This window comes from Solanum lycopersicum, chromosome 10 (assembly GCF_036512215.1).
Source record: "Solanum lycopersicum chromosome 10, SLM_r2.1".
In the NCBI taxonomy this organism is placed as follows: Eukaryota; Viridiplantae; Streptophyta; class Magnoliopsida; order Solanales; family Solanaceae; genus Solanum; species Solanum lycopersicum.
Window position 1 is genome coordinate 5588753 of NC_090809.1, and position 16248 is coordinate 5605000.

Sequence of the window (16248 nt, forward strand, 5' to 3'; positions counted from 1 at the left end):
AGACATTACAATACTACCCAATACATATCATTCGCTATTAAGAGTTTACTATGAAATAGCATAAACCATAACCTACCTCCACCGAAGAATTCGTGATCATGCAAGCTACTCCTCAAGGTCTTTGCTTTCCTCTTCGTTCTCTCTTCTCTCGCTCATTCGTTTCTCTCTCTTTTTCTTCTTCCAACTCTTTTTCTTTTACCCTAATTACCATATAATTAAATATAAAAGATGGTAAAAGTAACCCACTATTTATTTCAAGGTTATCACCTTTAACCCCCAAGTAATTGAATTATTAACATTAACCCACTAACTTTATAAGTATAAGCAGGAATAGTCCAAAACGCCCCTTAAAATTTTTAACAGAAATCCGACCCAGTCAGGTTTACGCAGCTTGTGACGGCCCGTCATGCCTGCGACGGTCCGTCCTGCTGCTTCCGTCACAAAGTTTAGAGACTAAATTTCATTAAAGGATCTGTGACGGTCCGTCGTGTCCACGGCGGTCCGTCCTGCCATGTCGTCGCGAAGTTCAGAGAGTTGTTCTCAGTACCCAAATTTTTAGAATCTAAGTGTTTTTGAACGAGACCCCCTCAACGGTCCGTCGTGGGATCCGTTCACCCAGACAGTTATTACCAGAAATAAACTCTACTACTCAAAACGACTAACAGGTCATTACAATAGATACCAATTTACCCATCGTTCATCCTCGAACGATCACAAGAAGAAAAACAAGGGCGGAAAGGAGTACCTGAATCTGTAAACAGGTGTGGGTATTTTTCTTGCATATCAGCCTCCTTCTCCCAAGTGGACTCTTCTATTGGTCGATTCTTCCATTGAACCTTGATGGATGCAATCTCCCTTGACCTCAACTTGCGGACTTCTCTATCTAAAATAGCAACAGGCTCCTCCTCATAAGACAAATTCTCATCAAAAAGAACTGAATCCCAACGAATGATGTAGTTCCATCCCCATGGTATCTTTTCAGCATAGACACATGAAATACCGGGTGCACTCCTGAGAGTCCTGGGGGCAAGGCTAATTCATAAACTACCTCCCCCATGTGCTTCAGAACTTCAAATGGACCAATGTACCTCGGACTAAGCTTACCTCGCTTACCGAACCGCATCACCCTTTTCATGGGTGAAACCTTCAGCAAAACTTGTTCACCCTCCATAAAATCCAAGTCTCTAACCTTTCGATCTGCATATTCCTTCTGTCTACTTTGAGCCGCTAAAAGCTTTTCTTGAATGCATTTCACTTTATCTAACGATTCCCTTAGAAGGTCAGTACCCCAAGGTCTAACCTCAAATGCATCAAACCACCCAATGGGAGACCTACATATTCTCCCATACAGTGCCTCTAATGGGGCCATATCAATACTTGAGTGACAGCTATTGTTGTATGAGAACTCTACTAAGGGTAAGAAGTTATCCCAATGACCACCAAACTCTATCACACATGCACGAAGCATATCCTCCAAAATCTAAATCGTTCGCTCAGACTGACCGTCAGTCTGAGGGTGAAAAGCAGTACTAAGATCCAACCTAGTACCTAATTCAGCATGCAATGTTTTCCAAAACATAGAAGTAAATTGCGTACCCCTGTCTGATATGATGGAGAGTGGAACTCCATGCAATCGAACAATTTCTGAGATATAAAGCTTGGCTAACTTCTCTGCATTATAAATCACCTTGACCGGAATGAAATGAGCAGACTTAGTTAATCTGTCAACAATTACCCAAATGGAGTCATACTTACCCATTGTCTTTGGAAGACCAACCACAAAGTCCATTGCAACTATCTCCCACTTCCATTCAGGAATGGGCATTCTCTGAAGGGTCCCTCCAGGCCTATGGTGTTCATACTTTACTTGCTGACAATTCAGGCATTGAGCAACAAAATCAACAATGTCACGCTTCATCCTACTCAACCAAAAATGTTGCTTTAGATCACGATACATCTTGATTGCACCAGGATGTATAGAATACCTTGAACTATGAGCCTCTGTAAGAATAGTGTGAATCAAATCATCGACGCGGGGTACACATACCCTTCCCTTAATTCTCAAAACACCTTTCTCATCGATTTTTTCTTCTTTAGCCTCTCCTCGCAACACCTTATCTTAGATCTGGATCAGTTTCTCATCGGTAAACTGCTTTCCTTTAATCTTATCAAGAAAGGAAGATCTTGCCTCCACACAGGCCAAAAATCTTCCCTTCTCATTTACTTCTAGCCTCATAAGGTCATTAGCCAGAGTCTGAACCTCTCTAGCCAATGGGCGTCTAGAAATCTGCAAGTGGGCTAGACTTCCCATGCTCTCTGCCTTTCTACTTAAAGCATCTGCCACAACATTAGCTTTTCCCAGATGATACAAGATAGTGATATCATAGTCCTTCAGTAGTTCCATCCACCTCCTCTGTCTCAAATTCAAATCTTTCTGAGTAAAGACATACTGTAAACTACGATGATCCGAATAGATTTCACACTTAACCCCATATAGATAATGTCTCCATTGCTTTAATGCAAACACTATTGCAGCCAACTCCAAATCATGGGTCGGATAATTACGTTCATGCACCTTTAATTGCCTCGAAGCATAAGCAATTACATTCTTCTCTTGCATTAGCACTGCACCCAAACCAGAATAGGATGCATCACAATAAACAATAAAATTCTTAGCTTCCACTGGCAGGGTAAGAATTGGTGCAGTAGTCAACAAGGTCTTGAGTTTCTGAAAGCGTTCTTCACATTCGTCCGACCATACAAATGGAACACTCTGCTTAGTCAAATTTGTCAGTTGGGAAGCAACGGAAGAAAATCCCTTGACAAATCGACGATAGTATCTAGCTAAACCAACAAAGCTCCTTACCTCTGTAACATTAGTAGGTCTTACCCAATTCTTCACTGCTTCAATCTTGGTAGGATCCACCATCACTCCATCCTTAGAAACCACATGCCCCAAGAAGGACACTGAATCTAGCCAAAACTCACACTTGGAGAATTTAACATTAAGTTTTTTCTCCCTCAACATTTCCAATACCATTCTCAAGTGCTCCTCATGTTATTTCTTGCTCTTTGAGTATACCAATATATCATCGATGAATACAATGACAAAGAGATCCAGATATGGTTTAAAAATCCCGTTCATCAAGCTCATGAAAGCAGCAGGGGCATTCATAAGCCCAAAAGACATTACTAAGAACTCATAATGCCCATACCTGGTCCGAAAAGCAGTCTTGGGCACAGCCGTTGCCCGTATTTTCAATTGATGATAAGAAGACCTCAAATCGATTTTTGAGAAGGTACAAGCAGCTTGTAACTGATCGAACAAATCATCTATGCGAGGAAGAGGATACTTTTTCTTAACAGTTACCTTATTCAGTTGTTTGTAGTCAATGCACATCCGAAAAATTCCATCCTTCTTCTTCACAAACAAAACAGGAGTACCCCAAGGGGATGCACTTGGTCTAATAAAGCATTTGCTTAACAACTCTTGAAGTTGGGCCTTTAACTCTCTTAACTCAGCGGGAGCCATCCTATAAGGGGGTATGGAAATGGGGCGAGTACCCGGCTCCAGATCAATACAGAAATCAATATCTCTATCTAGTGGCATACCAGGAAGGTCTGCAGGAAACACATCTAGAAACTCACGAACTATCGAAACCGACTCAATTGAAGGTACTTGGGTAGTATCATCCCTGAGGTGTGCCAAGAAATCTAAACAAACCTTACTAACCATTCTCTTAGAACGAAGAAAAGAGATTATACGAACTGGAGTGGGAGTGTAGTCACCCTCCCACACCAACGGATCTGTCCCAGGCTTGGCTAATGTCACAGTTTTGGCATTACAATCTAAGATTGCAAAGTTTGGAGAAAGCCAAGTCATACCCAGAATTACATCGAAATCAACAATTTCTAATATAACCAAGTCTACATGAGTATTGCTCCCCATAAAAGTCACTAGACAAGACCTATACACCTTTTCAACTATCACAGACTCACCTACCGGAGTAGAAACACGAATAAGCATGTCAAGCAATTCATAATGTAAATTAAGAACAGTAGCAAATGAGGAAGATACATATGAAAATATGGATCCAGGATAAAATAATACAGAAGCCATGCAATCACAAACCAAAAGATTACCTGTGATAACAGCATCAGATGTCTCCGCTTCAGACCTCCCAGGGAAAGCATAACAATGGGCCCTATCACCTGTCTGTCCATTGCCCCTACCATGTTGTGCTGCAGTCGCTCCGGCTTGCCCGCCACCCCGGTTGGTTTGGTGACAACCATTACCTTGACCACCACGTCCTCCAGAATGACGGTCTCTTCCATGACCACCTCTACCTCTGACTATTGGGGGTCTGTAACTCTGTATTGGACAATATCTCTTAATATATCCAATTTCCCCACATCCATAACACTCTCTGGGTTCAAGCATGGGTCTTTGTGAGAACGACGGAGTCTGGGGATAACCTCCAAACTAAGAGAAATGTTTACCGGTCTGCGGTGGACCCCCAGCTACAGACTGTAGTGACGACTGAATAGGTCAGGCTGGATAACCTCCTGAACTCTGCCCTCTTGAGTAAGGACCACTAAACTTACCTCCTTTACGAAACTTCTTAGTTGTTGATGCTATGGTGAAGTCATCTGGCTTCACTCCCTCCACCTCTATCACAAAGTCTACCACTTCTTGAAAGGATTTTGCTGCAGTAGATACCCGTAAGGCTAGAATCTGCAAATCTGACCTCAATCCCTTCACAAAACGGCGAATCCGCTCTTGTGGACTGAAGCAAAGCTGGGTGGCATACCTAGATAATGCACGAAACTTAGCCTCATACGCAGTAACCGACATCCTGCCTTGCTCTAGGCTCAGGAACTCATCTCTCCTCCTATCCCTGAAAGTCCGGGGTATATACTTCTCCATAAACAAGCTAGAGAATGATGCCCAAGTCATATGTGATGCCTATGCTGGTTGACACTCAACATACGATCGCCACCACATTTTGGCATTTCCCTGAAACTGATAGGTTACAAACTCAACACCGAATCGTTCCACTATGCCCATCTTATGTAGAAACTCATGACAATCAACCAGAAAATCATAGGCATCCTCAGATTCAGCACCCTTGAAGACTGGAAGTTTCAATTTCAAGAACTTACTGAAAAGTTCGTGCTGATCACTTGTCATTATAGGCCCTGTAGTCAATCGAGAAAACGTGCCTATTTCCAATGAGGCATCCATGCGGGGAGCCACAGCAGCTGCATGCTGTACTCCCGGAACCTGAGGTGCTGGTACAGAAAAAACTGAAGGTGTCTGGCCCTGATCAGATAACCCGCTAAGATAAGCAAGAACCTGATTAATCATCTCTGGGGTAGGTTGGGGGGTAATTCCTCACTCTGCACTTGTTCATTTCCCCCTTTCTCACCCTCTCTTAATACTTCCTCGGTCGGTGGAGGAGTCACCGCCCTAGTACTAGCTGGGCCAGGTGCTTGTCCTCTTCCTCTAGAGGACGTCCTCTAGCGACCTCTACCACGGCCTCTTGCCACTGCTCCTCTTCGAGCTACAACCCCAGTTGCTGGCTTAGACGCATCTTGTCTTGCCGGTGTTGGTGTTGGCGCAGTTGTTGCTCTAGTTTGAACCATCTGCGAAATAGAGTGAAGATGGTCAGATACCAATTTGTATCACCTAGATACCAATTGGATCCAAGTAATAGCACGAAAGAAGGAAAGAATGAAATTTTTCTAAAGTCTTATAGCCTCTCAAAGAAAAGTAAAGGCGTCCTCCTACCGTTCCTCAAGACTCTACTAGACTCGTTCTTGTGTGATAAGACCAACGAACCTAATGCTCTGATACCAAGTTTGTCACGACCCAAAATGAGCCGCGAGTGGAACCCACACTTATCCTACTATGTGAGCGAACCAACCAATCTAAACCCCAATATTTCAACCATAATAAATCGAATATAATGCGGAAGACATAACACTCATTAACGAAATCAATAATTAACTTCTAAAACTCAAGACTTATCATTATCCCCAAAATTTGGAAGTCATCATCACAAGAACATCTATCCTCAAATTACTAAATCTAAGAGTATCTAAGAAGCTAAAATAAGTAAAAGATATGGTCCATGTCCAAACTTCAAGACATCAAGACATGAAAGAAAGAATCTAGTCCGAGCTAGGAACAATACCTCACCCTGAAATCTAATTATGCTGAAGTCTGGCTAGAGTTGCGGTTGAGTCGAAGTTGATGGCATGTTTGCTGCACTCCACAAATAACAAAGAAAGAAACATACAAGTAGGAGTCAGTACAAGGCACAAGTACTGAGTAGGTATCATCGGCCAACTCAAAATTGAAAACAATATATATATCAGATAATAACATAAAATCAACTAAAATACTCAACAGATAACAACAACAAGTACCATAACCATTGGCCACCACCCAAGCACATCTATGAGGACTCAAGCCTCCACACCATACTCATTTGGGAAATAGGTTCTTTAAATTTGAGTATAGTAACATGATTCAAGATTCATTCTTTTTACTATCCTGGTGTCGGAACGTGACACTCCGATCCTCTACTACAATCCTTGTGTCGGAACGTGATACCCAATCCATTATTAATATCCTGGTGTCGGAACGTGACACCCGATCCACTACTACTATCTTGGTGTCGGAACGTGACACCCGATCCATTATTACTATCCTGGTGTCGAAACGTGACACCCGATTCACTACTACTATCCTGGTGTCGGAACGTGACACCCGATCCATTATTACTATCCTGGTGTCGAAATGTGACACCCGATCCACTACTACTATCCTGGTGTCGGAACGTGACACCCGATCCATTATTACTATCCTGGTGTCGGAACGTGACACCCGATCCATTATTACTATTCTAGTGTCGGAACGTGACACCCGATCAACTAACCTCATTCTTTTAGTTCATCAAGCCTTCTTTTATACCAAGGCATCATCATTAACAGAGAGGGTTTTTGGTTTAAGCTTCACAATCTCATCTTTCCAATCCATTACAATTAAATAATCACATCATGCAAGCATAAAATTAAGCATATAGAAGACTTTACAATACTACCCAATACATATCATTCGCTATTAAGAGTTTACTATGAAATAGCATAAACCATAACCTACCTCCACCGATGAATTCGTGATCACGCAAGCTACTCCTCAGGGTCTTTGCCTTCCTCTTCGTTCTCTCTTCTCTCGCTCGTTCGTTTCTCTCTCTTTTTCTTCTTCCAACTCTTTTTCTTTTACCCTAATCACCATATAATTAAGTATAAAAGATAGTAAAAGTAACCCACTATTTATTTCAAGGTTATCACCTTTAACCCCCAAGTAATTGAATTATTAACATTAACCCACTAACTTTATAAGTATAAGCAGGAATAGTCCAACACGCCCCTTAAAACTTTTAACAGAAATCTAACCCAGTCAGGTTTTGGAATGAGACCCCCTCGACGGTCCGTCGTGCCCATGACGGTCCGTCGTGGGATCCGTTGACCCAGACAGTTATTACCAGAAATAAACTCTACTGCTCAAAACGACTAACAGGTCGTTACAAAAGGGAGTCTGGGAAACTACCTAGATGTATAAATCGGTAATTTTTTAAAAATTTCCAAAAATGAGCTTCTGGGTCATTACACTATCCACCACTAACATCCATGTTCATCCTTGAACATAAGAAAGAAAAAGGAAAATAAAACAATGATATCAAAGCTTAGTTATGACCTAACAGTCGGTGTTCGTCTTTCCAAGTGAGTTCCTTATTAAGACTATTTCATCAAGATTACATACTAAGAACTGAACTTTCGATTAAAACTTTTATAAACCCACAGAATAACCCCCGATTTCAATCACTCTGGACTATAACATAATAACCATGAAAAAAAATTTCATATAACCACAATCAAATTCTATATCAATACCACCTAGCACGAGAAGTGAAATTGAAGTATCCACCACACACTCATAACGCACAAATCATGATAGATTTTATTACGATTCCCTTATACAATACAATCTTTTCACAAATTTTAGTTATAAAAATTTGATCTTTAGATATTGAGTACTCGTTAAGGGAGAATAAAACTTATCTTACCCATAGAAGGAAATGATCAAGTAAAACACCCAACAAGCGATACACTTAAAATGTAGAACCTCTAAAACACTCTTAGACAATGACATCTCTTCATAGCTCTTATATAAGTTCTCATAAGCAAGGCCGTTTATGTAGATCACTAGTATACTTTAACCATCTTAAAAAACACCAAATCTTCCATAACTGAAATGAACAAGTCTAACCAAGGATGCCACCCTACGAGAAAAATCACAAGATCAGTACACCTGATTAACCACTAGGAATTCACCCATAGAAGCAAAAATATAAACGAACGTAGAAAGTGAATCATACTCTAAACCATGTCAAGAATGAAGTAGGTGGTCACATAAGATTATACAGAAGTAAGGTCGAATAACAAAAGATACTCCTTCCATAGGGCCCATATAAATAAAATTTCATTCATCTGACTCCATCTCTCAATTTTTAGCCACCCATAATCAACTAGTCTGATCTCCATCACAACATTACAAGCACTCGATTCATCAAACCCCACATACTCCTCCCAATACTCCATTAAATATAACATTCTTGATACCGACAAACATCATAACTGCACCAACCATTTACCTTACTCTCAAACTGTCACTTGTATCAAAGTCTCCTTAGAGAACACATTGTAGCCTTAAAAAATAAAAAAATATGGCTCTCTTTTTCCATTTTAGCATTACATAACATATATGAGTCACACCTAATATTTACAGAACTACTTTATAAATCTTAAGTACTTTACCATCGAGATAAAACAAATAAATCACACTCAATATCAACTCCACGTAATTTTTCAGATACCAAATTTCAAGTAATATTCAAAACCATCATATACTTCATACTAACACTTAAGAAATTCTTGGTCACTCCAATAATTTTGTTATACTAAAAGCTCATAACCTATACTCACTATCAAAAGCCTCTATAACACATCATAACAGCCTGGAAAGTAGTTTCAATTCCTTCGAAATCCTCATTAATCATGTAAAACAATAGATCCACACAATCAATCATCAATAAGTTATCTATCATAATTCGAACAATCTAGCTTGAAATAACGACATAGAATCTTTCACACATCTTTCGTTGTCACCCAAACAAAAACTCGATCTTTAGAAAAGTAGATAAATATCTTGCAAGTTGTACCGAACTAGTTCACATCCCACAGTCATATCTAAACTCATAAGCAAAAATTCAATAAATCCTTCAAATACAAACCAAGGGATCATAGGAGAGGTTTTATTCCGTCATCTTTTTAAAATTCTTTTCTTAATACAATTTTAAATACCTTGAACCCTTCGATATACTAAACTCTTGTTTCTTTCATTGACTCACTAACCAATCTTATCATTTGATGGATAAAAGCAGAAATTGGAGAAACAACAATTTTTATAAGTTACCCTATGAGGCCATTATAAAAAAGGCACCAATCTTAACAAAGAGTCCATCCAGGGCCGACTTAACCACTGGGCCATTAAAGTCGTCGGAGCATCATATTTTTGGGTCCCCTCAATTTTTTTTAAAAAAGTACTTACACATTTTACTTAAAATTAAAGGTATATTTTTTAAAAACACATGTAATAACTATAACAAAAAAATAAAAAATAGCTGTTAGTTTTTCCCACTTTTCTAAGGAAATGAAATATTTTATGAAAATAATTTTCTCAAGTGGGAAATTCTGCTTTCTTATTCATCTCCGAAAATTTTGACCTTATATTATTATTTATCTTATACTCATCTTTTTTTACCCTCTATTATATTATTTTTATTTTCAATGTTGAATTCTCTCCTAAAAAATTTATTTATTGTTGCTTACAAGTCAAAAAAGAACAAAATTTGCTTTTGAGTGTCTTCTTCAAAATATTAAGAAGTGCAACAAACAATCATTATATTGAAGGAATGCAAGAGTATTTCAATATTATTATATCAATTTATCATAGTCGTGAGTCAGGTTTTATTATTCTAACTTAATTTTATAATTTTTCTTGAACTTTTGTTATTATTGATATTCTTAATTAGTAAGTATATATATATTCTCCTTTAAGTTATTATCAAGAGAAATAATAAATGTAAAACATAGTAATTTAATGAAAATACTCAATCAAATAAAAATACTTGATTTTTTCGTAATGCTTATATTTCTTATAGAATAATGTTGACAATTCCGGTAACTATTGCCTCGGATGAAAGAAGTTTTTCGAAACTAAAATTGATAAAATCTAATCTAAGATCAACAATGTGAGATTGAATGTATTAGCTATATCATCCATTTAAAAGGATTTACTAAAACAATTATTAAAAAACAGTAATTAATGACTTCACATCTAAAAAGACAAGAAAATAGCTTTAAGTAAAAGCTGAACTCATAAAGAAATCCCTAAACTTGTTGGGTTTTTTCCTTCAGGTACCTCAACTATGCCATTTTCCTTTTGAATCAGTAAACCACCCGTGATTTGTTCATTTTAGACTCTATTGGATGATTTTGATCAGCTTTTTTAATTGTAAATGTCTTCAATTGTGTTCGTATTGTAATGATTTTGATTGAAGGAATGAAAATTATCTTTGTGTTAGTCTCATTTGTTTTATAATGTGTTCAAATAACTTTAAGTAAAACAAAATTATTCCCGAATAGTTTCACAATCAGTTGAACTAATGAGTTCTTGAAAAACATGTGTATCTTCTACCAATACCCCTAACAAAATCTGATTTCACTATCAGCCAAAAGTGTTTAAAAGGAACAAATTATGGATGATTTAATGATTCACTAGGGAAATAGCATAATTGTGGTACGTGAGGGGAAAAATCCAAAAAGTTTAGGGATTTGTTATGTGTTTGACCTTAAATATATATATATATATATATATATATATATAGTACATCATTATTATTCTTTTGAAAATAAAATAAAAGAATAATAGGGCCCTTATTTAAGGTTTGAATTTTAGGCCCCCAATTTTGTTGAGTCGGCCCTGAGTCCATCTACTACACCAACAATCGTCATATCTACGTCTAGGATGTGATACCACATAATATATCATTATCTCTCCCTTGACCACATGTTAGCCGGAGAAAGCGTCACAACATGCATTAGTTGATATTAAATAAAGAAATATTTAATTAATTTTTTGTTAGTGCGTTTTTGATGATTTACTTCATGTTAACTTCTTATAATTATTTTTTCTATTCTTATGAATCTTCATGATTAATTAATTTGTATTTTTACTCCTCTCATAGTCAACAAAACCTTTACTCTTCTCATTGTCAACTTCCCAAAGTGGCTAAAGGCTTAATTTAACTGGATAAATGGCAATTTCCATCCATAAATTGCCATTTATATTAGTTACTGATAAATATGATTTTAAATTTTTTTTAAGTATCACATTTTGCATAATAATATTCCATTATTCATCAATTGGACTATTATTGACATTATGCTTCCTTTTTTTAATTACTATGTTTCTTTTTCATTTTATTTTGAAATGTTTTATTTGAGTTGAGGATTTAATAGGAATAATCTCTCTAGCTTATAGGATAAGAGTAAATTTACCTATACATGATTCTTTTCAAATCTAGCGTATGAGATTATATTAGATATGCATTTATTGTTGAATCATCTTCACATATAAATGTTAGAAATTAAAGGAAAGGTATGATAATTTCAACCTGTCATTATTTTATAATATTATTAGCTTATCATTACTCTTCAAATGTAATGATATATTAGTAGTTTATATAGTTGATATAAGATTAAATACTTGTAGACATAATATAAGGATCTTGAACACGATAATCTTACATAGAGATCGTTAGGAGTACATACCTAATGAGAAAGACATCATCAAAGAGAAAGAGGAAGGGTTAGTTGTAAATTGGTTTCTACATCCTTGCCCTAACTTTATGTTATCAAAACCGTCAACGATTGAATTATTGTAGAGAATATGTGACAACCCTAATGGGTGCATGGAGGGTGAACCAATTTATATAGGTTATAACTATAAGCAATGTACGGATGATATCCTTATTAAATACTATTTATGAAATTAATTGGATGCAAGTAAATTTGGGGTATAAGTAAGAAATAATGAATAATAATTAAATAATAATTCTTACAGTTAACTCACAAATCACACGAGTCATAATTTTTTTTTGTGAAATGGCACAAGTAATAACATTATATAATTATCCATTAAATGTTGATGAAGAAGAAGAGCTTTCTATCATTTCAGGGTGTAATCTTATGATCAATCAAATGAATTAAATTATGAAGGCTTAGTAAAATAAAATAAAAATCTAATCCATCTCATCTAACTCTATGCTCATAATTTATTTTTATTTATTTTTATATTTTTCTTATATTGTTTTAAATATGTAAATACCACACACACACTTTATTGTAATCAAAACACTTAATTACAATCTTACAACTTTTTCCTCCCAAACTCGCAACACTCCCCGATAAATCTCAAACTCTTGATCTTGTTTTGATCTTCTCTCTGTGTAAGTGCGTAATATTCTTCCATGAACTATTGCAATATTTATAGGCTTTAAAACTCTTTTAAGTATTGTTCAACAAAACTTAGTTTTCGCCGCTTTAAATAAACTTCTTTAAACCGAACTTGACTCGAACTCCTTCTCACGTTAGGACTCGTTCTTGCATTTTGCTTTGAAAGGAAAAACTTTGACGCAGTTTACCTTAACAGAGTAAGAAAACTGTATAAATCACTAACTCCTTCTTCTACTTGATTTAAACTTCCTTTTCTACTTCGATTTTTTAAGTTCACATGGCAAGTTTCTACTTTTCTACTTCTTTCATGCTCTTTTCTCCTTGTTTACTTCACCTTCCTTGTTTGTCTAGTTTTCCTATTTGATTAAGAAAACTATGTTGTTTGCGTACTACTTTATAAAAGGAAACTTTCTGTTCTAGTTTCTTGTCAAAAAAATAATACTTCCACAACTTTATAACATCTAATTCAGTGGTTGATTTTCTCCTTGTCCCACTCGGATTCGGTCTGAAAGGTACATGTTGGAGCAACCAATTCCTTTCATCTATTTCCCTATTTGTCAATTATCAAAATCTTTCTCGTTCAAATATACTAAAATCAGAGGGGGCGAGGAAGTATTCAGAAAGGAGATATTCTTTAGACGAGGTGTGTAAGTTTAATTATCACTATAACTTTCTGAGCTTTTTCTCCAATTGTTGATGAAATTTTCAGGCATATACATCTTGGTTAATTGTTTTGATTTGCATTCAATTTTTTCTTTTACCCTTTTCGGTATTTAAAACATTTCATTAAGAGTTATAAACATAGACGGGGATGATTTTTTAAGTTTTGATCTTTGATTGGGTTTGTGCAATGTAGTGACCAAAGGGGTAAAAGAAGATAGTTGATTTTTTTTTTGACGTTGAAGTGGACTGATTTAAATATCTAAAATTAATTATTTTTTTTTAGTTTTATGTGTGAATATATATAAATAAATCTGCTACAACTAAAATCAAATAACGGGTTAGCACTAAGTAGATGATATGCCTAAAACAATAATTTTATTGCTTTATTGTCATATCATGTTAAGACAATTAAGAATCTTGTACCGGTAGTCTTTTTGTTAGGTGGATATATGAGTTCATTTGTCCTTTTCATTTCATCATCTTTGTTCTTTTTGTCATAAAATTATTGAAGAGCTCGATTTCTTAATGGGTAAATTAAGAATAGTAGAAGGAGACTATTAGAGATTTCAATTTATTTAGGCTTTTTGTTGAAGTAGACTTAATATATGTTATAGTGATGATGCCTGTTGACACCCAATTTTGACCCTCCATGATTTGATTAATTATTAATCTTCTTTTTTATTGAACAATAGGAAATAATTATTTTTGAAAATAAAAAAATACTATCAAGATTATCATTCAAACACTTTTTTGCCACTTTTTCATATGGATTATATGTCTTTTACTTAAAATATATAGATTGATATAATTTTTCAATTTGAAGGAATAGTTAGTAAATTGATTTACCAAAAAACAGAGGTTTAATTAAGTATGCAACTTATTTTATTTAAACTGACAATTTAATAAGATCTTTCCTTTTGAAATAATTATTTTGATGTTGTTAATGTTAAGAAGCTTGAGTAATTAGCTGACTTTATAATCCATCTCATTTCCCTTTGAAACTCTCTCCAGGGATTTTATTTAGTCCATATTTGGACCATCAGATAACCTTTAACCCCAAATCCAAAATTTTGGCCCAAATTCTTTAAACCCATTTCACATCAAGAGACCCAAGACCCAATTAAGAATTTAAAATTTTCCAAGAGTCCCACATCGTTTTCCATCCAAAATTTTGGCCCAAATTCTTTAAACCCATTTCACATCAAGAGACCCAAGACCCAATTAAGAATTTAAAATTTTCCAAGAGTCCCACATCGTTTTCCCTATTTATTTCGACCTAAAGTTTGTCCTATATAAACCCCCTCACCCTTACTGTTCAGGGCAGGAGTTTTTGGAGCCGAGAAAAAGAACACCCCACTAAGTTTTTGGGAGTTCTTATTTTCTTCGTTGAAATTTCTTTGATTTGCGACTATTTTGAGTCGGAGTGGGATTGGAATTCGTCACGTCCAGGATTGAGTTCTAGTCGCTGCCCAGAACCTGGTAACACTCGTATTCCTTCCTCTTTTGATGTGAAGTGTTGGGTTTAATTTTTTAGCGATTATTTTATACCTATTGTAGTTTAACAAATAAAGGTATTTAGATTTAACTTCGTTGTTTAGCACTCTTTGTTAGTTTTAGATCTTGTCTCTTGTTTTGATCTCAATGCTCAAGAATGGAGGTTTATTTTAGCTTAACATTTTTGTGAATTATGTGGTGTTTAACTAATTACATCAAGTTGTGTTGTTTAGTCATTTCACTCACTTTTTCATTTTAAAGATAGTTGTTGATAATCAGTGTTTAAATTTGTTTGAAATCCTTGATAGTATCTTGATTAATTACCTTATTCAAATTGTGATCTTGACTGTTGGCCCATATTTCTTCCTTGATTTTACCTTGATTTAATTATCTTGTCCTTCTTGTTTTACTTGAGAGATTTCATTCTGTGTCTTCCTTTAATTTGTGCAAGCTGTGAAATATATTCCTTGTGTCTCTTCCTTTAATTCTTGCATACTGTGAAATTTGATCTGATTGATCAAATATTCACTTTCCTTTTCTTTACTAGATTAGCTCATGATTCACTTGATTCCTGCAATCAAGTTGATTGAGAGTCTGCGATTTGGTGATATATCTCGTTCCTTTCCTGCATCAAGTGACTAGTCAGTATATTCATTTGTCATTATTAACACCTTCGATTATGAGGTTAACACAATGTTGTGTGCACCTCTTTATGAGATTTCGTATATGTGCTGAACATTGTCTTTTCCTCTATTTTATGACTTTTCTTAGTTATGAAGTCTCAATTTTCACTTTGTTTATTGGGTCTTTTTACTACTGTGTTGTTTCTGCTGAATAATTGTTTTTGCTTTTCACACTTTGCATTGTGTTGTTTTTGCTTATTAAAATCAGTTATACTTTCATCAACATTTGTTCAATTTCTCATACATATCATCCTAAGACTACAAGATGAAATGAATAAAAACTAGGACTCTACAAGACATTTTTAATTTTAACAATTTGAATTACTTAATAACCCTAATTGATATGTCATTAAGATTTTTCCTTAATAGCTTGCCGTAAAAGGTAGAAATGTTTCCTTATATTCCTAGCTTTTAATGGTGCAGTGTGAAGCAACGGTAATCAATAATCACTGAAGAAATGCGTGTTTGAATAGATATAAGAAATATTGGGGTTGCAGCATGGAGTGATACCTTAGGAATCATGCGCATCTGAATAACAAAATAAACTCTAGAATAATAAGGATGCTAATTCCTCAAAAATTTCCCTCCTCTTGAAAAAAAAGGAAACAAAGTCAAATATCTTATTACCTTTATTTTCCTTTTCTAGAAGAGGGAATTTTTTGAGGATTTGACCCCCTTATGTTGGTACCTCATTTGATATTATCACTTAGTGCCTACAGGTATTTAGAAAAGTTTTCCATTACAATTTTAGATTTTATTC

The 16248-nt window shown here is 35.6% G+C and overlaps 1 long non-coding RNA gene across 1 annotated transcript in view; it reads left to right on the plus strand.

Annotated features, from left to right (window-relative positions):
• The first annotated feature begins 14174 nt into the window (after positions 1-14174).
• LOC138339013 (uncharacterized) overlaps positions 14175-16248 on the plus strand; it is a 2720-nt gene continuing 646 nt past the window's right edge. Inside the window, exons 1-2 of the long non-coding RNA XR_011211981.1 lie at positions 14175-14790; positions 15912-16248. The exon at positions 15912-16248 is cut by the window's right edge and continues 646 nt beyond it. This is a non-coding gene — a long non-coding RNA (uncharacterized lncRNA). The remainder of the gene's footprint in view (positions 14791-15911) is intronic.